At 40.3% G+C, this 23,701-nt stretch overlaps 1 long non-coding RNA gene and 1 pseudogene across 1 annotated transcript in view; one reads left to right on the forward strand and one right to left on the reverse strand.

Annotated features, from left to right (window-relative positions):
- Nucleotides 1–23,701, reverse strand: part of LOC141372799 (uncharacterized) — a 355,986-nt gene that overhangs the window by 18,775 nt on the left and 313,510 nt on the right. The window lies entirely within an intron of this gene.
- LOC112823562 (programmed cell death protein 6 pseudogene) lies at nucleotides 18,545–18,902 on the forward strand (annotated as a pseudogene).

A 23,701-nucleotide genomic window follows, 5' to 3' on the forward strand; every position in this document is an offset into this window, starting at 1 on the left:
CGCTACAAACCAGGAGAGTGTCTCCTCTTTGTTCTTTGGACAAAGGTGTTAAGCTGGCAAGACCTGTGAGTTCAGATTCTCTCCTAAGACAAGGACTGTGATGCAATCATTAAAAGTCTACTTAGGTGGGAGTGAGAATAACTCAATGGATTAAAAAAACCAAGGTGGGTTAAAAGAAAGTTGGTGTCCAGCAACCTAATCTGGTTCAGTTATAGAAACAAATTATTTCCACTAGTCACGCTAGACAAGGAGACAAATCAGGATTTTATTTGATATTAAAAATAATTTGCTTCATATTTATATGTCTTTGCATTGCATATTCATGCACTGCTTTATTTTATCCTGAGAACAATGTGTGAGGCAGGTAGAAACAAGTGCTCATATTACTCCCAGTATTTTTTCAGACGTAACAATTATGACGCCCCTCAAAATGTCAATGATTTGTTTAAGGTTCCAGAAGAGCAAGTGCCCATGGCTGCACTGGTCTTCAGCCCAGTCTGTTTATTTCGAATCCCATGTTCTCCCCACTCTAGCCGCCCCAGGACCTTTACTTGTGTGGCATCTCAACCAAGTCGAGGTCAAAGGGAGCCCCGAAGGTGGGCAACAGAGCAACTCAGATACTCACTGCCCTTGTCTCTTTGCTGAGGTAAGCTGCCTGGTGTTGCAAACACCTACTGATGACCTGTTCACCTCAGGCTCGTTCTATTCTTATTGGAATAAGGTAGAAGGATCACAGAAGAGAAACTGGAGGTCACAGAGCACACAACCAGGAGATGCACAATTTCACGGGAACAGTACCAAGCAGAGGTCCAGCACACGTTGTGAAACCTTGGCCAAGTTACTTACCTTCTCTGTCCTCAATTCCTTTATCTGTAGGATAATGAAAGTACCTACTTCAAAGACATGCAGTACAGGTGAATTGAATTAAAATGTATAATGTGCTTAAAGCACTGTTAAGTGCTAGGCAAAGTAAGAGACATAGACATAGAATGGTCTCAAGGAAAGAAATCTTGAGCAAGAATCAGAAAAAGGAAGGAATCTGGTCTGGCTAGATGGGACCAAAACCAAGTTATTTTACCTCTTGGCCTCCTATTTTCTCCTCTATGAATAGGAGACAACACTATCTAAACTATTGTAGAGAAGGGCTGAGAGTGCTTTGTAAAGTTCTGGTCAAATGGTGAACTATCTTGGTAATTACCTTCTTTTCAAGGGACTCATACCACACAGTGCAATTTTAGGACTATGAAGCAGAAAATGTCAGAAAGTGATTTATATAAAATGTAAATACAACCTGCTTACCCCTTCTTAAAATTCCTTCCATCACACTTAGAAAAAAAAAAGAAAAGAAAAGAAAAGAAAGAAATGTCATCATCTGCCCCATCTTGAGCTGTCAAAATCCTAAGCATGCAGAGAGTATTCCAATAATTGCCACCATTTATTGAGTCCTCGCTCTGTGCTCGGCCCAGGGAGTTGCATGGAACTACTTCATTTAATCCCCATGGAAATGCGGTAAGTATAATAAACCTAGTTTTGAGGAATCTAAAACTTACAGAGGTTAAATAATCTGTCCCATGTCAACAGCCAGCAAATACTGAAGCTGATTCAGTCCAGGACCCTCTGGTACCAAGGACCATGACTTTAACCAACCACTCCACATGTTCCCTCCATTAAAAGGAATCTCTCCCTACTCAGAAATGATAATAGTACTCTGCTCATATTTTTTTCAGAGGCGTACAATTCTCTCTTGAATTACGATTTTTTGATATTATGATATCACAGCTTAACTGCTGGTTTACAGGCTTCCCAGGAACAGAGGATAAGCTTTGTGCACCTGTAAACATACCCTAGTTGAGGCAGGTGCCTGGGTACAGTGGGCCAGCTGCACGACCAAGGCCAAGAGCAAGGTCTGAACTTGCTTGAGCTTTAGCTGCCTTACCTGAGAATGAGGTGGAAAATCCCTACTTCACAGGATTGCTGTGAAGGTTGTCAAATGACAAAAGCAGTGAGATTTAATAACAAGTCTGATACCCTTTATTCAAGGGAAGACAATGCACCACCGATTAGAGGAGTCTATTGCTTCACAACCAGCGGGGCATTCTTCTCGAGAGATCTCGGGCAAGAGCAATCATAGAGTGTTAGAAGCAGCAACAAGGATGCAAGTCATGACTGACGAGAAGGCCACGGATTTCCTTATATATAGGGCTAGCAGGGCCTATTTTCTAGGGTAAGTTAAGCTAGCTAGAGCTGAGTTGGAGGATTGCAATTGGTGGGTGGTAGGTTTCCCTGACAGTGAAATGTTTCCCTTAAATGCAGGCCGACTTGGGTTTAGATTTGTGACATGTGATGTGCTACTGGGGTGGCCTCCATTTTGTGGGTCCAGATATACAAATTACCTTTGTCAGGGCCTATTTAAGAGAACCATGTTAAAAGCACTGTGCAAACCACAGAGCGCGACCAGTGTGGTCACAATTCAAGTTGATTAAGTCGTACTAAAATCAGAGTAGTTTGTGGGATAGATTGGCTCTTAACCAAGAAGAGGTAGAGTCAATAGGGATATAAACACAGGTGGAGAATGACCCGGGACTACCTGCCCAATTTCCCTGGCAGGCAGAATTTTAAGGAAAGTAATGAACAAATAAGTAATAGTGAAGAGAAAAATGTGTAAAAGGAAGACAAAAGTACAGAGAAGGGGTTACATGCTATCAGTACTTGAAACCCTCAGGGGGCAGCAGGTGGTTGGTTTACCTATAACTTCCTGTGCCCCACCTGATCTGCACATGCTGTTGGGTTATGGGGGAGCGAGTTTGGTAGTTCACCTGAAGTCTCTCAAACCAGAAAGTGCTACACAGGTGTGAGGTGCTGGTGGTCTTGTTCTTACTGCAGAGCAGTACAATGGCCTCCTCAGTGGAAAAGCCCATCCTGGGTGGTCAGCCCCTTCCACCAGGCCTGTCAGAACACCAAGGTCATTCACCGGAGCTGGGATTCACTCTCAGGAATTCAGGCTGTCCTGTGGCATATTTTAGCTCTAGAAACAACTCTAGGTGAATTTTGTGAGAGACTGACTATATCCATCAATTCTTTAATAAAGTTTCCGCCAGGTTTACCAAGGGAGCCTTAAATGGGGAGAACAGCTTGTTTCCTTGACAGCAAAAATCGACAGTTTTTTTTTTTTTTAATCTTTTGTTGTCTGTCAAGAATTCCATAGAAATAATAGATGCCTAAAAACACAAGGAAACAGCATGCGGGTTTTTCTTTTTTTCTCCCAACTTCGAGGTTTGCTTCCAAGGAGACTGACAAGAGGAAAGAGGAGGGTTTCTGAAATGTGAGCAGTGGGCTACAAAGACCTTCGGAGCCAGTGGGGGGTGGGGGAGCAAGTTGCGACTCAAAACTTGCCTTTCCCCAAGTCAGGGAAGTCTTTGCAGCCTTAGGACCAGCAGGCTGCTGAGGAAGCAGGAAGGCAGCATTTCAAAACAAAAACAAACAACAAACAAACACTGCAGAAAGGGACGACGCCGTTTGCATAGCTAAACCCGGGCACAGGCAGGCAGCTCGGGACCCGGCCTTGCTTCCAGCCGGTCTGCGGGGCTCCGCGCAGCCTCCAGAGCAGCGCCCAGCCGCGCGGGCCTTGGGCCCAGGGGCTTCCTCCGGGCCGGGGTTTCTATCCTGGGCGCGGGCTCTGCGGCTGCCTCGCCCCGGAGCTGTGAACCCCTGCGTTCGCCAGGCCCATCGATTATTAATGAGCCATCGTTAAAAGACTTGCTGGGGGGAGGCTCCGATTGACTTGCCTACTCTATAGAGAAAACAAAGAGGATAGAGGGGGGGGGGGGGGGGAGGGATGGGGGGCACTGGGGAACTAGGCGAAAATGCAGCTTTCAAGTTCAAAAAGCTTATTTTGCATGAGAAAACACATGGGGACGTGGGGATTGGTGGTAGGCATCCCCCCTCCCCCATCTTTAATATCTGCTCAGCTAAAAGTCAGGATTAAAACCATCGGCCTCTGGGACATCTTAAAAAAAAAAAAAAAAAAAAAAAAAAAACCTTTCTTCTGCGTCCTTATGTACAAGGGTAAAGACCAGCTTTCTCTGTCCAAGTCGGGACTGCTGAAGGGAGAGCTAGCAGTGGGGCGCCCAGCCGGAGCCTCTGTCCTCTGCCTGTTCCCGATTCCATGGCCTGAGGCGATGGTTTGCATTTTTAGGACAACAGCCGGCTATCGGGAAGCAGGAGACCTCTCGTCAGGCTTCATTACTGCACACAAAATGACACGAGCGAGCCTGTGGTCACAACTGCGCTTATGAAGTGCTGCGAAGCAACTGCCTCTCCTTGCAAACCCAACCCTCTTCTGCCCGCACACACCCCGACTGCCCCAAACCTGAGCTCTGTTTCTGTGTGCCGCGCCTTACCTTGGGACCCATTGTTCCCGCTGGAAATCAGGCTCTACCACCTTGCTTGCTGGTTGGCTTATACATTTCGAGAGAGACAGAGAAGAGCTGTATTTGCCAACTGAACTCTGCAGTTCAACCCGCTCTCTCCCTTCCTTCCCCTCTGATATGCTTCCCGAGGCAGAGGCTCTGTTGTACCATCTCCTGATCTAGACGGGAGGCTTTAGCCAGCATTGGGAGCACAGCTGGGAATACAGACCCCTCTCTTTACAAGGTCATTTAAGGCTTTTTAGTTACCTCCCCAATTGCAATAGTCTTATGTGTCTGGCCTAAATCATAACTGCCCTCTTAAAAAGAAATCCCACAGCCGACAGCTGCAGATATCACCATTAAATCCTGTCTGTTAAGAGTTAACACCACTTCCTGTATTTTTTCCAACAAGGGTGAATCTGTTTGTATCAGCCAGAGAAGGGGTCATGCTGGTTTGTTCAATGCTGACACACCAAGCATCCTAAACCAATATATCAGAATAAGGATATGTAAGTACACAATTGCTGATTATGAGGTTAGAGATTATTCTGAAGAAATTATTTCAGCGGAAAACATTTGTGTCATCAGCCAGCTAGATTGAACTTAACCTTGAATTTTTCTGAAGCCTCTGGGACTCAAGTTATATGGAAGATTGCTAGGTGAACCCAACATCTGAACCCTTAAAGAGAGCCACCAGGAGAGATGTGATGTGGGACACTAATAGCAAATAGCAGACCCACTGGCTAACAGTGAGGTGTGGAAAGGGAGATCATCATATTACCTAGCAGCTTCTTCTTACCTGTTCCATTAGTTAGGGTATGGGCTCACCCACTGTAGGAATGAGACACCACATACATATGGCTTACGTATGATGGAGCTTATTTTTCCTTTGCTAAGCGGTCCTGAGATGAGCTAGCCAAAGTGACAGAGTAAGTGTGTGCCACAAAATTATTCAAATCCGGGCGCCTGGGTGGCTCAGTTGGTTAGGCGGCTGTCTTCAGCTCAGGTCGTGATCCTGGAGTCCTGGGATTGAGTCCCACATCGGGCTCCCTGCTCGGCGGGGAGTCTGCTTCTCCCTCTGACCCTCTTCCCTCTCGTGCTCTCTATCTCTCATTAACGCTCTCTCTCTCTCAAATAAATAAATAAAATCTTTTAAAAAAGTATTCAAATCCAAGTTTCTTCTATCTCATTGATTTAGCAGGCCCTGTGGCAAGAGTTCTCAAACTTCAATGCAGAGGTTGGTTAAGTTTTTCTGTAAAGGACCATATAACAAATATCTTCGTCTTTGCAGCCCACAGAGAATGTCAATTAAATATTCTTTGTTTTTATTTGTTGTGGTGGTGGTGGCAACTCTTTAAAAATATGGAAACCATTCTTGGCTCACCAGCTGTACAAAATCAGGCCTCCCAGTGATTTTGGTCCATGGCCTTAGTTTGTCAGTCCCTGCTTTAGGGCATCAGAATCACCTGGAGGGCTTTCTGAGCCCACTCCAGAGTTTCTGATTCATTAGGTCAGTGTGAGATCCAAGAATCTGCATTTCTAACAAGTTCTTATGAGATACTTACTGATGCTGACATTTTAGAGACCATACATTGGGAACCACAGCCCTAAAGGGTTGCCTTTGCCTTTATGGACAAAGCTGAATCTTTTGCACATGCAGGTTCCAGCACAAAAGAAAAGGAAGAAAGAGTCAAGAAAAAGTCTCTTTTTAAGTATGTAACCAGGAAATTCTACACATCACTTTCACTCACATCCCACTGGCCTAATCTTAGTCATATATGGCCATGATTGGCTGCAAAGGAAGTTGGGAAATGTGGACTATAAATGGATGTTCATGAGTCCTGCCACAATTCAAGAGGTTTTATTATTAAGAGGAAGAAGGGGAGAGTTTGCTTTGCAGAACAGTTAGCAGATTCTGCCACGCTAGGAAAGGAGGGACCAGTGGAAGTTCTTCCACACTGTGTCACATTGACCTCACAGTGTTTACCCTGGGATTTACTGCAGCATCTCTCTGCTACATTCACAGACAAAAAGTAAACTCATGGTGTACCAGAGGGACCTTAAAGTATATATAGCAGACAGCTACCACAGGAGTAATTTAAGCTCCCATTTTCTAAATAAATATCTGTTCTAGGTGCCCCTCAGGATGCTAAAAATTCTTTAAGCTTAAGGTCCTTCAGGATTTTTAGTCTAATGAGTTTCTAGAAATTTACCAACCACTTGTGGTAAATAATAATAATAATAGTAACAAATCTATTTCATATTATATAACAAACCAATATTAGATGAATTAAATGTAAATGAAAAATAATCATGAGATTACCTTATTAAATGTTTTTTAAAAATATTTTTAGAATATTTATGTAATCCTGGTGCAGGAAAACAGTCTTCCTGGTGGTAATGAGAATACCAAGAAGGTAAAGAATATCTGACTTGACTATAATAAGATAAAATAAGTCATATTCCTAAATATTCCCTCCAAAAAAATAAATAAATAGCACAAAGATCAACAGACATATGGGAGAAAAATGTTTGAGACAAGTGTAACAATAAATAATGCTAATACTCTACCCAGGGGACATGGAAGGCAATTCTCAAAAGAGAAATGTATACATAACCAAGGAACATGGGAATATACACTTACTTTCAAATACAAAAAATATATTCAAATAAAAATGTATCATTCTCTATCAAATTGGTAATTTATTTTTTCAAATTGGTCAATGTTATAGGAAAAAGGTCATACTAATTCTGTGCTAACAGAGATACATTTGCAGTTTGGTTATATTCATCAAAAGTTTTAAACATGTATTATAGTGGACAGATAGTTAGGATGGCCCCCATGACCCTGCTTCTGGGTGTTCATGCCCTTATATCATGCCCTCCCCTGCAGTATCATGGGACCTGTAACTTATGCCAGCCAACAGAATGAATACAGGGGAAAAAAAAAAAGGTTACGCGTGATTACATGAGTATGTTACATAAGATTTTAACACTTGTCTTGCTGAAGTATGTTTTTCTTGTTGGCTTGAAGAAGCAAACTGCCATGTTGGGGGCTACCTCTGTTAGGAGGCCACATGGCAGTGAACTTTCAGCTATCTCTAGGAGGTGAAGACACCCTCTAGCCTATAGCAAACAAGGGCTTTTGGTCATACGGAAGCAAGGAAATGGATTCTTCCAACAACCTGAGTGAATTTGCAAGTAGATGCTTCCCAGTACAGCCTCAAGTGAGACCACAATCCCCATTGATGACTGACACCTTGATGGGTGCCTTAAAGAGGGACCAGCTAAGTCGCATCCATACTCTTGACCTACAGCAGTTGCAATCATAAAAGTGTGTTGTTTTAAGCTAAGTTTGAGATAATTTGTTATGCAGCAATAGATACTAATATGTTTGTATTAACCCAAAAATCCTACTTCTAAGAATTTATCTAAAGAAACTTAGCCACAAGGATACTACTCATGATGGTATCTTATATTTATGAAAAATTAGAAACAACCAATATATGCAAAAATAGAAAATTTGTCAAATTATGGAAAATCCACACAAAGAAATATGATTTAGCTAACAAAGACTGTGATGAAAATACGTACATATTTTTAAAGAAAACTTTTAAATACAACTATAAATGAAAATGTAGTTTCTAAACCAGCTTGCATAATCAATTCCCACTTTAACTTTTTAAAGGTTTATGCATGTATAGAATATAGTGCTTACAGTTGCATACCCGTGTTAATAATAGTTTTCTCTGAGAGGTAGAATTATAGATTTTTTATTATAAGACATATGTTTTTACAGTTTTCTATACTAAACATTTCATGTCTTTGCAAAACAACCAGAACCTAAAAATGAATTTTAAATGCAAAATGAAGGGAAGAAAAAAGTCCCAGCTCCATGAAAAAGAAAAGGTTAAAGTCCAATGCAAATGTTAGTTATTTATGGTTATTAAATATAAGATGCAAATGTCCCCAGAGGCTTATAAACTGCTAACAATAATGACTATCATTTTTTGAGCATTTACAATGAGCTAGGCACATACTAAAACTTTGGAGTGCATTTGTTTGTTAAATCATGGATAAAAGGTTAGATTTGTCCCCTGTGTTCACAGAGAAGGGCAGCCCATACCCCTGGGCATTCTGCTAGTCATACCTCTACTTTACCCCTTGCTGTAAGGCAGTTAACTAGTGAGGCACATCATGACCAAGAGCAAAGGGATCACTGGTCACCCAGGACCTGAGTCAACTCCCTTAAATGTGGTCTGGGCACTGGTCCCAAATCAATCAACTAGTTTTGCCATTGCACAGCAGTTCTCAAAACCTTGCAGTTTGGGTTCCAAGGAGCCAGAGAGACGTTCTTTATTTGTTGTGGAGTCTACCACAAAAATAGAAGAGGCCCTTACCGCACACTTTCCCGTTGAATGACTGAAAACAACAGTTGCTCTTACAGATGCATGGAAAGAGCAAAGATATTTCAGTAGGCTTGAGGACAAGCTAAAAATTACCAGCTCCTCAGGAATTACTCATTCTGCTAGAGAACAATTGAAGGTTAGCCCTTCCTAAAAATCTATCTCACTTTGCAAACTGAGGTTAATCTTGGTTTAATGGACCTAGGCAAATCATGTAATGTCTAGGACCTCAGTTGTCCTCTCTGTAAAATGAATCTCTGTTACTTTCCCTAATTAGAGGCTAGTCAGGGTGATCTCTTGGTTCCTATCAAATTGATGGTATGTGATTCTGAAACAGAGTCCCTCATCCAGGTGTTTTATTAGTCAAAACTTTTTTAAAAAAGAAGTCTACAAGACATATCTATAACACTGACTCAATGAATGAGTAAAGCTTTCAGAAAGATTAATATATAGTGACTTTGGGCTTACCAAAAACCCTTATACAGGATTTCCTCTTAATGAACTCTACATGCTTCTAGTATAGTGCCTTCAACTGACCTTCCAGTAGAGTTCTATTGTGCTGCGGCTTGAAGGGAAGTTCCCTGCTCTTCCATGAGAGCAAGAGAACCAAAAACACCTGCTCTTTGATAGATTGACCACAGACAATCACTTCTTAGAAGGTCACTTTTATTGCTTTAAGTCAGTCTAAAGATTTTCTGTCTGAGAAAGTACAGCAATGACATCTGTTCATTCTTCAACATAGACCAGCCTTTTACCCACGATTTTTCAATATTTAAACAAACAGCGAAAACAAAGCTGTGCATCAGTGTTAACCTTGTAAACTTAAAAGTCTGCACCTGTACAATTACTAATTAGCATGTTCAGTAACAAAGCTGGTAGGTAACGGGTGACATTCACACCTCTTAATTGGTGCGATTAGCGGTCCTTTTGTTGTCAACCATTAGCTGCTCTCCTCAAGTGTAAAATGCCACAGGTAAAGGGACATTGGCAATGGGTGGAGTGAAGGGGGGAAGGTGAGAGTGAATAAAAGTTTGTAAAACAGATTAGGCTGATTTAGAGGGAAGGAAAAATATGGTCACTACAAGAAACTGGCTAAAACTGCCAAATGAATAGGAGCATCAGCGATTGTATCTCCTTTTATTCTTTACTGATGGTGTAAATCCTGACTTTGTAAAAAAATCGACTCCCCCATTACGTTGCAAAATGGGAAGGCCCCACTTTCAGTAAATTTAATCGTGAACAGGAAAATCAAATCAATTTTGTTTTTAAATGAAGGCAGGTATGTCTAGGGAGCTTTTGCTCTCCTAGCAATACACTATAATATTTACCAGGAGATTCTTGACAACAAATATCCATAGGTTTTTAAAATAGAGCCCAATTATACAAGACTCTTCAGGAATACAGGAAGCAAAATATATTTCTGCATTTCTTGTTTAATCCTCTCTTCTCTTTTTCAAAATAATAATAGCAAGCTCCTCTCCAGCTCCTTGAGTAACTTCTTTATCTATCCAGTGTTGAACCCTCATCATCCATGACCAACAAACTTTTACTTAGGTTTCCTAGAAGGCATGGCCCTGTATTAGCGTCAGTCCTGTTTTCAGGTTTTAGCTTCCAGGCTTGGCTTTTCTATAGTTTCCTCATAGGTTTGTCTTCTTTTCTTCAGGATATGGCTTCATATGAAACATGCAGAAATGTTACTGTTCTCCTACTGACTAGAGTTTCCAATATTTCTTCAAAATAGGAGGGGTTACTGTGTTGTCATTCTGGGACCAAAATTTGATGTAGTATGTTTGTGTGCTCCATGAGGGCAAGAATTATGTCTCCTCCACCTATAAACCACCAACTTCTAGCCCCTATACACCTTCAATAAATAGACATTACTTATAGAATGTGAACGCTGATGTCAAGGAAATTTTTATTTCTCCTAGCTTCCCTTTCACGTTACACAATTTTGGCTTTTACACATTTCTTCTGGGGTGAGTATGAGCAGATTATTTACGATGCAAGTCGGATTTAACACAAATATGTACTTCATCCTTGTTTATAGACTCATCTTCCTTAGTTATAGACTCTCCAATTATTAGTCTTCCTTAGTTATAGACTCTTTTTCCTTAGTTATACACTCTCCAGTTATTAGTCAGAATAATGTGATCTGGGATAATGATTATATTTTTCAGCTACCTTGCTGCCATGTAAATATATTCTGTCTGATTGTATGTAAGCAGGAGTGTCATGCATGAAATCTGAGAAGTCCCTAAATAAGTACAACTGTCTGCAAAGGGAAAAATGATGCTTGGAGCTCTAGCAGCCATCTTGAATCATGTAGTGGACATCATGGACTAAGGATGGCAAAGCAATAAAATAGAAAGGGCCTCAGATTCTGATGACTGCTTTACCTACTCCTAGCTCTGTGCTACATATCATATTTATTTATCCATGAGACAAACTTCTACCTTTTTTAGACCTTGTTACTTGATTTTCTGTCACTTGTAGTGAAACCTGGTTCTAATACATCCTTCTGCTGGTAAGGTCAGTTGGGTAATTTAGTCAGGTTAAAACAGCAACTTAATTTAAACTATTCTTCCAACAGACACGTATATAAACTTGCAAAGGCTGATTAAATTTCACTAGGGCAGATCTTTATAAAAAGAATAAGTAACATATGTAAATATCACTTCCGAATTTAAATACAGTATTTAACTGCCCTAGATTTCACAATGTATTCATAGCCTTGAGAGGGGATAAGAAACCACTTTATAAGTCATTGATCCTTGTAAATTCTGTTTACATGTGTTTTTTAAATATGGCATGTCTGTGCTCTGTTGATGGTCAAGAGCTCTGTATTGTTAAATATCCTTCATGAACACTCTGGAGAATAAACCAAGAAGTGGTCTGTGACCTGGAAGCCCCTGCTGGGGTAGAGGGCAGTGCTTTGGGAAAGAATACCCATTTATAAAAGCCAATGGATTCTTTTTCTGAAGTGGCTGCCAGACACCACCACTCTAATTCAATGTTCACTAGCTCTTGAAGCTTCCTCTCCCCTTTCCTTCTACAAAGCCTTCCACACTCAGTCTACACGTTCCCAATACCTGCTAGAATTAACCCTTTAAAAATAACATCTGATCATGTCATTTCACCATGAAGACACTTGTGATTCCTTGTTGCCTCTAGCTTGGTTATAAAATGGCTTGCACTTTTTCTGTCTTATCTTCCATGAACTTGCCCAGTCCTTTATCACACTTGCTCTATAAACATGATGAAAATTTCACCTTGTTCCAAATATGCCATGCCTTTCACACCCCTGCATTTGGAATTGGCCATTTTCTGTGCCTGAAATAACACCCCAAACCCCAAACTTGCTTTTTAGGACGTTCAGGATGCATCTCATGGATCTAAAAGCCTTTGTTCAAAAAGATTCAAAAGCCTTTGTCACTACTACAGACGAGGTGAACCACTTCCTCCCTCGCCCATATTCTGCCTTTTGTTCTACCCCCTGTCAGAGCACTTACCAGGTGATATTATAATTGATCTGTCTTCAAGTCTGATTCCTCCTGTGTGAGATGCTGGAGCTTTTCTAGTATGCAGCTCAATGTCCATAACAGAGTAGCAACTTGCTATGTCTTGCAGAATAGGCTAGATCCATGGCTGAGACAAGGTCATCCCAACAGAAAGGCATTTGTGTCTAAATGAAGATTTTAGGTTTGTGTGATAAGGGGAGAAATGAGATAAATTATAGGACTTATGCAGATGTTTTCAACTTCTTGGAAAAGATATTCATAGGAGTATACAGGGACATGCATGATATACTACAACCTACAGTATCTTTCTTCCTACCTTGAAGAGAAATTCAGCATTCCTAAGAGCTGAATTTTCCTAGAGTTAAAATTATGGAGTCATAGGATTCTATAGCTTAAAAGGACCTTAAAAATTATTGACTCCAACTTTATAATTTATAAATGAGAAAACTAAGGCCCAGAGAGATTAAAAGATTTGTCAAAGGACACCCAGCTAGTTAGTGTCAATCAGATCTGAAATCCTGGTCTCTTGACTCCAGTGTTCTTCAAACATTTCAGTTGTAAGTCCCTGGTTAAGGGCAGCCAGCAGCTGTGAAGCACACGGACTTTAATTTCAAGTTAAATCAGAGCTAAAGTATGGATAAACCCAAGGGTTTCAGCTACAAATTAAACAGGTGAGAGAAGATAAGTGAGATTATTTGATGAAAATTTTTAAATCATACACTGTTAGAGTGTAAAAGTCCAAGCCCCTAGTTTTCATAAATGAAAATAAGAAGGAAATGAATTGACTTCCTCCACCTCAATCATAAAGTCAGAGACAGAGACAAAACAAGAACTTTGAATGCAATTGTGATATGGACTTCACAAAACTCCTGTAGATAAAAGGAGATACTACATAGAATAATAGTCCTCTCTTCCAAAACACTGGAGCCTGTAGCTGGTCAATTAATTGAAAGTTAGGTAAATTGGAAATTGGTAAAAAAAAAAAAAAAAAGATACATACATACAACAATGACAATAATTTTATTTTAAGTATGAATGTACACTTATTCTCCATATGTGGATAAACAAACTTCAAAAAAATATGTGAATTAATTTCTTATTGCTGCTGTAACAAGTTACCACAAGCACAGTGGCTTAAAATGATACATTATTATCCTATAATTCTGGAGGTCAGAAGTCCAAAATGGATCTCACTGGGCTAAAGCAAGGTGTCTGTAGGGCTGCAGGGCTACAGGGCAGCCTCCCATGGAGGCTCCAGGGAAGAATCTGTTCCTTGCCTTCTTCAGCTTCTAGACTTCCCCCACATTCATTGGCTTATGGTTCCTTCCTATCTTCAAAGCCAGCAATCACCCCTCCAGCCTCTGTGTCTCTCATTACATCTCCTCCTCTCACTGTGACTCTACTACCTTTCTTTCAGTTGGGATTACATTGGATCCAACTGGATAAACCACGATAATCTCTCCATCTCAAGATCCTTAATTTAATCACATCTGTAAGGCCCCTTTGGCCATATGAGGTAACATACTCACAGGGTCTGAGGATTGGGATGTGATATCTTTGAGGATAGGGATGCGGGCATTATTCTGCCAAACACAACATGGCTGTGTGATTGACGACGAGTTTTCTTTCCTTCATCAGTCGTTCATAAAGTGTATTGTCTACGATTTCTAGTGTGTGTCTTTATATTTTTTTAAGATTTATTTATTTATTTGAGAGAGAGAAAGAGCGCATGAGCAGGGGGAGTGGCAGTGGAGTGGGAGAAGGATGAAGAGAAGCCCAAGCAGATTCCCCATTGAGCATGGAGCCCAACACAGGGGGCCCGATCCCACAACCCAGAGATCATGACCTGAGCCAAAATCAAGAGTCAGACACTTAACCAACTGAGCCACCTAGGGCAACCCTCTACTGTGTATCTGTAAAGTTAAAGTAATAATTTAGAGCATTTGGAAAGAAACCTGGTTAGAATTCTTCAGGTTGTCTCTCAATTTTTTTTATGATGTCTGTCCCACAACCAATTTCAAATTGATTTTTGAGGTGATTTGTCTTTTTTGGTCCTTCTGAAGTATTGATTTAGATGTTATAGATACAATTCTCTTTTTTTGCACTCCTATGACACTGGTTGATATACTAATATACACACAATTACAGTAACAAGTACTCCTCACTTAAACAGTTTTGAAGACAAACAGCACTTGGTACAAATTGCTTCACTGTGGGGCATAAAGGTGACCAGGTTGTTGACAAGGGGCCAACTAGTTCCTGGTCCTCAGTGTGCCAGAAATAAATGAAAAGTTTTCTTCACCTAGTAGACTGTATAAATGAAATTGGTTTAAGAAAACTTCTGTTATATAAAGTGCCTTGTACATTATAAGGCATTCTATAAATATAAACTATCATTATTATTTCTGCTTTTAATTCAAGATCTGGTATTAAAAATTATACAAATAAACATTTATGATTGAATATGGATGATGCATGCCAGGTGGAAAAAAGCAGTCTAGGGAGACCTGGGTGGGTCAGTCGGGTAGGTGTCTGCCTTCAGCTCAGGTTGTGATCTCAGGGTCCTAGGATCTAATCCCACATCTGGCTCCTTGCTCAGTGAGGAGCCTGCTTCTCCCTATGCCTGCTTGTGCGTGCTCTCTCTCTGACAAATAAATAAATAAAATCTTTAAAAAAAGGAAAGAAAGAAAGAAAAAAGTAGGCTAGAAATTAGCCTGATGACTAGGGAAAGTCAGAACAACTTGAAAAAACATTCTGTTCAAGCCAAGATAAAATCTAGAATTAAATTAAGTTAGTTAAGAATATAGTCAAGTTTCAATCAATGAAGTCTTTAATTATAATTAATGGTTTATTTCCTTTATTAATCTGCTTTTAAGCCTACCCACTATCTCTCTGAAAATTTAGGTTTAACTGCCTAACTAAAGAGCTATTTTCAAAATATTTAATTGGCTGGAAAGAGTGTACTGAACTCTTCTTTCAGTTGACCTATCTTTTAAAAACTCAGCTATTTGGCTCATTAAACTATAAATGTATCCAGGCATCCTCGTGAAAGCATATTTTAACTCAGACTGAGTACTGCAGGGTAAAGCGACACGTACTAATATCTTGAGACAGTAAACACAGATAGTAAAATGTGACAGTATATGGATCAAAAAATCAGTGCTAAATCTAGAGCTGAAGGGTCTTCCCATAGATGTGTTCTTTTGCCCTCAAACTCTATTATTTTTGACTGCTGAGTCAGGAACTGTCTCCATCTACTAGGTTGCTAAGGAGGACAAGAGAGATTCTAAGTGACCGTAAGAGGATCGGCTCCTAAGCACAAGGTATACCCACCCAAAGACATGGGTTTCTTTATCCTTACCCAAAGCACAAGCAAAACACACCTTCTGTATCATTTCCTGAAGCTGCCACAACAAAGAACCAGAAACTAGATGACTTAAACAATAGAAACTTATTGTCTCACAGTTTGAGAAGCTAGACTTCTGAGATCAAAGTGTTGGCAGGGTCATGCTCCCTCTGAAAGTTCTAGCAAAGGCCTCTCTCCTAGCTTCTGATAGTTCCTTGCTTGTGTTACCATAAACGCCAACCATTTCATGAGATTTTCCCTGTGTGCATTATCTATGTTCAAATTTCCCCTTTTTATAAGGGCATCAGTCACATTGTATTAGGGGCCCATCCTATTCCAGTATAACCTCATCTTAACTAATTACATCTACAATAACCCTATTTCCAAATAAGTTAATATTCTGAGGAACTGGGGGTTGGAATTTCAGCATGTGAAATTTTGGTGGACACAGTTCCACCCATAACACTCTCAATGGAGAAGCCATCATAATCATATGCTTCATACTAATTCTCCAAATAATTTTTAACTTTAATAAACAGTGCCTGGTCAAATTTAACCAGCTACTTCAGTAACAATCGTAATCATAAAAATTATAGTGAGAGCCAGTAGAAACAATGAACAAATAAACAGATTAATAAAATAAAAGTTGATAAAAATTGGTGGGATCTGTTATTAGCTAGGAATAAGAACAACATCACCAGTAAGAAAGAAGAAACTAACTGAGAACATGGAAGTATGAGAAGCAGAGAAAAGATTTAAAAAAGAAAAAGCAGAGGGAAAAGATCAAGTATAGGGGAGATCAGGAACAAGAAAAGGATGTCCACTCTCACCACTATTACTCAACATAGTATTAGAAGTTCTATCCACAGCAATCAGAAAAGAAAAAGAAATAAAAGTCACGCTAATTGGTAAGGAAGAAGTAAAACATTCACTATTTGGGGCACCTGGGTGGCTCAGTCATTAAGCGTCTGCCTTCGGCTCAGGTCATAATCCCAGGGTCCTGGGATGGAGTCCCACATCGGGCTCCCCACTCAGCGGGAAGCCTGCTTCTCCTTCTCCCTCTCCCCCTGCTTGTGTTCCCTCTCTCTTTGTGTCTCTCTCTGTCAAATAAATAAATAAAATCTTTAAAAAATAAAAAATAAATTCACTATTTGCAGATGACATGATACTATATATAGAAAACCCTAAAGACTCCACCAAGAAACTGGTAGAACTGATAAATGAATTCAGTAATGTCACAAGATACAAAATCAATATACAGAAACCCACTGCATTGTTTTTAAGATTTTATATACTTAATTTATAAAGAGATCATGAAGGGGGAGGGGAGGAGCGAAGGGGGAGGGAGACAGAGGTGGAAAGAATCCCTTAGAGCAGACTCACATTGAACATGGAGCCCAACATGAGGTTCAATCTCAGGACCCCAAGATTATGACCTGAGCCAAAGAGTCAGAGGCTTAATTGACTGAGCCACCCAGCCACCCCAAATGCACTGCATTCCTATACACTAAAAATGAAGTAGCAGAAAGAGAAATTAAGAAAATAATCCCATTTATAATTGCACTAAAAATACCTAGGAATAAACTTAACCAAGGAAATGAAAGACCTATACTTTGAAAACTATAAAACATTAATGAAAGAAATTGAAGATAACACAAACAAATGGAAAGATATTCCATGCTCATGGATTGGGAGAACAAATATTGTTAAAATGCCCATAATATCTAAAGAAATCTGCAGATTTAATGCAATCCTTATCAAAATACCAACAGCAGTTTTCATAGAACTAGAACAAATAATCCTAAAATTTGTATGGAACCACAAAGACCTGAAAGAGCCAAGCAGTCTTGAAAAAGAAGAACAAAACTGGAGTTACCACAATCCCAGCTTCAAGATATACGTCAAAGCTGTAGTAATCAAAATAGCATGTACGGGGTGCCTGGGTGGCTCAGTCATTAAGCGTCTGCCTTCAACTCAGGTCATGATCCCAGGGTCCTGGGATCGAGCCCCACATCAGGCTCCCTGCTAGGTGGAGAGGAGTGCCTCTCCCACTCCCCCTGCTTGTGTTCCTCTCTTGTTGTGTCTCTCTCTGTCAAATAAATAAATAAAATCTTTTAAAAAAAAATAGCATGGTACTGGCACAAAACAGACACATAGGTCAATGGAACAGAATAGAGACCCCAGAAATAAACCCATAATTATATGGTCAATCTTCAACAAAGGAGGAAAGAATGTGCAATGGGAAAAAGACAGTCTCTTCAACATGGTGTTAGGAAAACTGGACAGCTACACACAAAAGAATGAAACTGGACCACTTTCTTGCAACCCACACAAAAATAAACTCAAAATGGATCAAGGACTTAAATGTGAGACCTGAAACCATAAAAAATCCCAGAAGAGGACACAGGCAGTAATTTCTCTGATGTTGGCGGTGTAAACATTTTTCTAGATATGTCTCCTGAGGCAAGGGAAACAAAAGCAAAAATGAACTATTGGGACTACATCAAAATAAAAAGCTTCTGCACAGCAAAGGAAACAATCAACAAACCAAAATGACAACCTACTGAATGGGAGAAGATATTTGCAAATGACATGTCCAATACAGGGTTAGTATTTAAAATATATAAAGATTCTCCTCTGCACCTCAGCCCAGCCTTGCCTGGGTCCATGGCCACCTACCCCTACGGTCCTCCCTGCCGGCCCTGCCAGAGGTGTGGTGCTGTCATACCAGAGCTTTTGGGTAGCATTTTCCAGAGGGATGATAAAGACAGGAGCCAAGTGATAGCGGACAACGAGCTTCAGCAAGCACTGTCCAATGGCACATGGACTCCATTGAATCCAGTGACTGTCAGGTCAAACATATCTATGTTTGACTGAGAGAACAAGGCTGGCATGAACTTCAGCAAGTTCAATGGCACCTGGAAGTACATCACAGACTGCAGAACCTCTTCTACATTTATGACAGGGCCAACTCTGAGATGACTGACAAGAGCAAGCTAAAGCAAGCTCTCTCAGGGTACCGGCTCTCTGACCAGTTTCACGACATCCTCATTAGAAAGTATGACAGACAAGTACAGGGGCAGATCACATTTGATGATGTCATCTGAGATGCATCCTCTTGCAGAGGTTGACAGATATATGCAGGCATCATGATAGGGATCAGGATGGCTGAATTCAGGTGTCATATGAACAGTATCTGTCCATGGTCTTCAGCATCATATAACATTGGCCTTTGCAAATAGCTATGTGACTTAGAGGAGAAAGACTAAAAATGTCAAATCTCTCTTTAAAGAAATGGAATGCGTATGCAGCTAGATACTGTTCTTCCTTTAGATTTTATATAATTAATATTTGAGGAACTAACTGTACATATGAAGATAAGCTGATTAAGCTTTTTGCAAATGTAAAAATAGTTATAATCATAATTCACATACAAACATTTGATTTCAAACTGTTCAGCTGTGCCATGACATAAGATATAATAATATTTCAGGTATCCTTCTTGCAAAAAATTCATCATGTGGATTTCTAGATAGCTCCAGTTCTATAATGGAAAGCCACTTTTATTAGCCAATAGGAATTTAAAAATAATACAGAATTTGCACAGAGGCTTTTTACGTGTCTCACATTTTTAAAATGGGGTTTACTGTATTTGTTTGAATATGCAACATAAGCAATGAAGCAAATGTAACCCCCTGTCAAACAAAATATATATACACATATATAAAGAACTAATACAACTCAACACCAAAAAAAATCTTTTTAAATGGGCAGAAGACATGAACAGACATATCTCCAAAGAAAATATCCAGATGACCAACAGACACGTGAAAAGATGCCCATCATCACTCATCATCAGGGAAATGCAAATCAAAACCACAATGAGATATCCCCTCACACCAGTCAGAAGAGCTAAAATCAAAAACACAAGAAACAACAAGCATTGGTAAGGATGTGGAGAAAAAGGAACCCTCGTACACTGTTGATGGGAATGCAAACTGGTACAGTACTATGGAAAACCATATGGAGTTTTTTAACTTCAAAAAGTTAAAAATAGAACTACCATATGATCCAGCAATTCTACTACTGGATATTTACTCAAAGAATACAAAAACACTAATTCAAAGGAATTATGTATCCCTATGCTTATTGCAGCATTATTTACAATAGCGAAAATTATAGAAACAACCTATGTATCCATTGATAGATGAATGGATAAAGAAGATGTTGTATGTATATACAATGGAATATTATTCAGCCATAAAAAAGAATGAAATCTTGTCATTTTCAACAACATGGATAGGTCTAAAGGGTAAAATGCAAAGTGAAATAAGTCAGAGAAAGACAAATATGATTCACCCATACGTGGAACTTAAGAAACAAAACAAATGAACAACAAAAAAAAGAGACAACGAAACCGTACTCTTAACTATAGAGAACCAACCGATAGTCATGGGAAGGAAGGTAGGCAGACGGATTCGTGAAAGAGGTGAAGGGGATGAAGAGTACACATCGTGATGAGCTCTGAGTAATGTATAGAATTGCTGAATCACTGTATTGTACACGGGAAACTAAAATAACATGGATGTTAATTACACTGACATGTAAAAAGAAAAAGAAAAAATCAGAAGAAAAAGGTCAAAAAGAACATGAAGTCTCCTATAGGAAAGCATGCTTATCGGATAAGAAGAAATTGTCCAAAGACTGAGTGCTGGGATACACAGGTGGCTCCCTATCCTATCTCAAACATCGGAGCACCTTTTATTTTATCGTTGATGCCACGGATTAATCTACGGTGGTGATGGTTTAGAAGTGAAGGTTTAGAGGTGAAGTTGGCTATGGAAAACAAAATCCACTTATCCAGTAAGGTACAAAGTAGTATGTGTTGTTTATAGTAAACATTTAAATGAAGTACAAGTACAAACTTTATTTTTAATTTATTTATTTGAGAGAGGGAGAATGCGTGAGCAGAAGAAGGGGCAGAGGGAAAGGGAGAGAGAGAATCCTCAAGCATATTTCCCTGCTGAGTGTGGAGCCCAATACAGGGCTCTATCCCAGGACCCTGAGATCATGACCTGAGCTGAAACCAAAAGTTGGCTGCTTAACCAACTGAGCCACCCAGGCACCAACCCCCACACCTTTTTTTTTTTTTTTTTTAATACAAACTTCCATTCAATGAGACAGGTGTCAGGAAACAAACACTGGACTAAAATGTTGAATGCATTTGCCTCAAGGATACAATAGACACTAAACCAGAAGAAATTATCTCTTTCAAAACTTCCAGGGTTCTACAAGCCTTCTTACATACCAAGTGTTTTTTTCTTGCTTAAGAATCATTAAAATCTGTCATCTTTCTACAAGGCCTCAGTTACCTAGGACCATTCAATAATTTTATGGATAGTTTACCGCTCACAATTTTTAAATGTCCTTCTTTTTCTAGCAACATTCCCCAGATGTATAATATATAGTTCTATGGGTTAGTAAACGGAACTTACTGAACGTACGAGCATCTGTGTTAGAGAAGCAGATGGTTTGGGACATCAGGTTGACTCTTTTAAACACAATAAACCATAATACATCTTAGAGTCAGTTCTCCTCATTTGTTTTTTCTTCTAAAAGGGTTTGCAGAATGTGCTGTCGCAGAGCCTCCTATACCATGTAATTCCAAAGTAATTATTAAATTAAAGGCATAAAAACTTTATCTTTGTTATTTTGCCTTCAATAAAACTGTTATCAGCTCTAACCCACTTTGTAACTGAGTATCTTTCAATTTATAAGGAAATATCATTTTATCAAAACTTACAATTTTTGTGGGGCCCCTGGGTGGCTCAGTCGTTAAGCGTCTGCCTTCGGTTTGGGTCATGATCCCGGAATCCTGGGATCCAGCCCCACATCAGGCTCCCTGCTCAGTGGGAAGCCTGCTTCTCCCTCTCCCACTCCTCCTGCTTGTGTTCCTTCTCTTGCTGTGTCTCTCTCTGTCAAATAAATAAATAAAATCTTTAAAAAAACACAATATTTGCTACTAAAGATCATGACTGTACAATAAATAACATTGGGTTCTATTTTCACTCTGTCATAACCACAAATAGAACTTTGCACTATTTTTTTTTAACACCTGATATATTAGTTGAGACTTTTGGCTACAATTGCCAGAAACCAAATATAATGTAACATAAGTTTTAAAGAAGAAATGTATTAGCTCGTAAATGTGGAAAGTCTGAAGTTGCATGTAGCATGGCTGGATCTAGGAATTCAAATGATGTCGTCAGGTCTCTGTGTCTCCATCCTGTAATTATCTCTTCTTTTGCTCATTGTCTGTCCTCTCCTGCCTGACAAATAGCACACCATCTGAAACCCTGAAATACCCAGTACTCATAAGTGGACAATTGTTTTGTTTTTTGTTTTTTTTTTACTTTTTTCCCCATGGATTTCCCATAAGCATTGCATCTTATTATGCTGATACTGCAATCTCTGAGCCAAATATTACTCAAAAGATTGTTATGTAATTGCCCACAAGTATACTGATTATAGTCATCTTTATCTACTCTATGTAATAAGGAAGAGAAACATGTTCATTTTCTGAGAATGGATTTTCTATGGCTATATCTTCATGCTATAAAACATCTGGAAGAAAATCAAAAAAATCAAACCAACAGCAACAACAACAGCATCATCAACAAAAGCCCCAGCAGTCTCAGTATTTCCAAATGCTGAGGCTATAAAATTAAAACACTGATTTCTTGATTGCATTTTTAATTTTCCTGAAGATATTTCAGTTTTACAACTGAGGCAAAACTCAAAGCGTACTTATGAAAAACTAGCAACTAATGGCCATTGGGATCTTTCTTCAAAGACACAAAATCAGTCTAGTGACAAGCATTTTAGAATGAGCAGGGATCTTAAGTTATATTTTCAAGATGCCAGGAAATCGGGAGCGCCCTGAGTCCTCCTCCTCCTGCCGCCAGGCTCCGCCACTGCCCTTCGGACTCGTCCTTCTGCCGCTCATGGTGGGGAGCTTCCCAGACAACAAGGGCCAAGCTCTGTCTGGCCGAAGCCAGCTCAACAGCGGCTTCCAGAGCCCACGGGGCGGCAGACTGGGTTGCGGTGCAGTTCTCTGTGGTCGCCATCCTCCAAATTGCCCACTAAGGATTGTTGCCTCTTCGTTCCCTTTCACATTGACCAAATGACATTGTGTGACTTCTAAGAGTAGGTCATAAAAGACATTTTGGCGAGGGGAGGAGCAAGATGGCGGAGAAGTAAGAGACCTAAATTTCCTCTGATCCCAGGAATTCAGCTAGATAAGGATCAAACCATTCTGAACACCTACGAACTCAACAGGAGATAGAAAAAAAGAATATCAGCAACTCTCTGACAGAAAAGTGACCACTTTCTGGAAGGTAGGACGTGCAGAGAGGTGAATGAATCCCAGGTGATATTCCGGAAGAGAGATGGTGGGGGAGGGGGCCTCTGTCAGCCGATACCGTCAAGTGATAGAGCAGTGGAGCACAAAATCGGAACTTTTAGAAGTCGGCTCTGCTGAGGGACGTCGCTCCAGTGGCTAAGCGGGGGGTGGAACCCTCGTGGGACAGTGTGGTCTCAGAACCCCCAGGGTCACAGAAAAACCAGGGGTGCGTGAGTGCAGCAGAGCTCCCAGGTATTGAAGGGGGGAAGCCAGCTGCAGAGATGGAGCTGAGGAATGGGCTCTCAGCTTGGGGTGGCCATAAACCGCGATCCAGGGCACAGTCAGGACACTACTCCTCCAGCAGGGACCCAACAAGCGGCAGATCCGGGGAGACTCCCCTTCCTACCCCAGGAGGAGCGGCGCAGGAGTGCACCTCAGGGATCTGCTGGGTTTGGAGACTCCACATGGGGTCGTGTGCCAGAGACAGAAACGCTCCATCACAGGCCGGGTGAGCACAGAGTGCGGCCAGAGACCAGGGAGACAGGAGTGATTGACTGCTTTTCTCTGGGGGCGCACTGAGGAGCGGGGCCCCAAGTTCTCGGCTCCTCCAGGGTGGAGAT

The sequence above is a fragment of the Callorhinus ursinus genome, unplaced genomic scaffold, assembly GCF_003265705.2.
Source record: "Callorhinus ursinus isolate GAN/ISIS: 27379988/994484 unplaced genomic scaffold, GSC_fseal_2.0 scaffold5, whole genome shotgun sequence".
Taxonomy (NCBI): domain Eukaryota; kingdom Metazoa; phylum Chordata; class Mammalia; order Carnivora; family Otariidae; genus Callorhinus; species Callorhinus ursinus.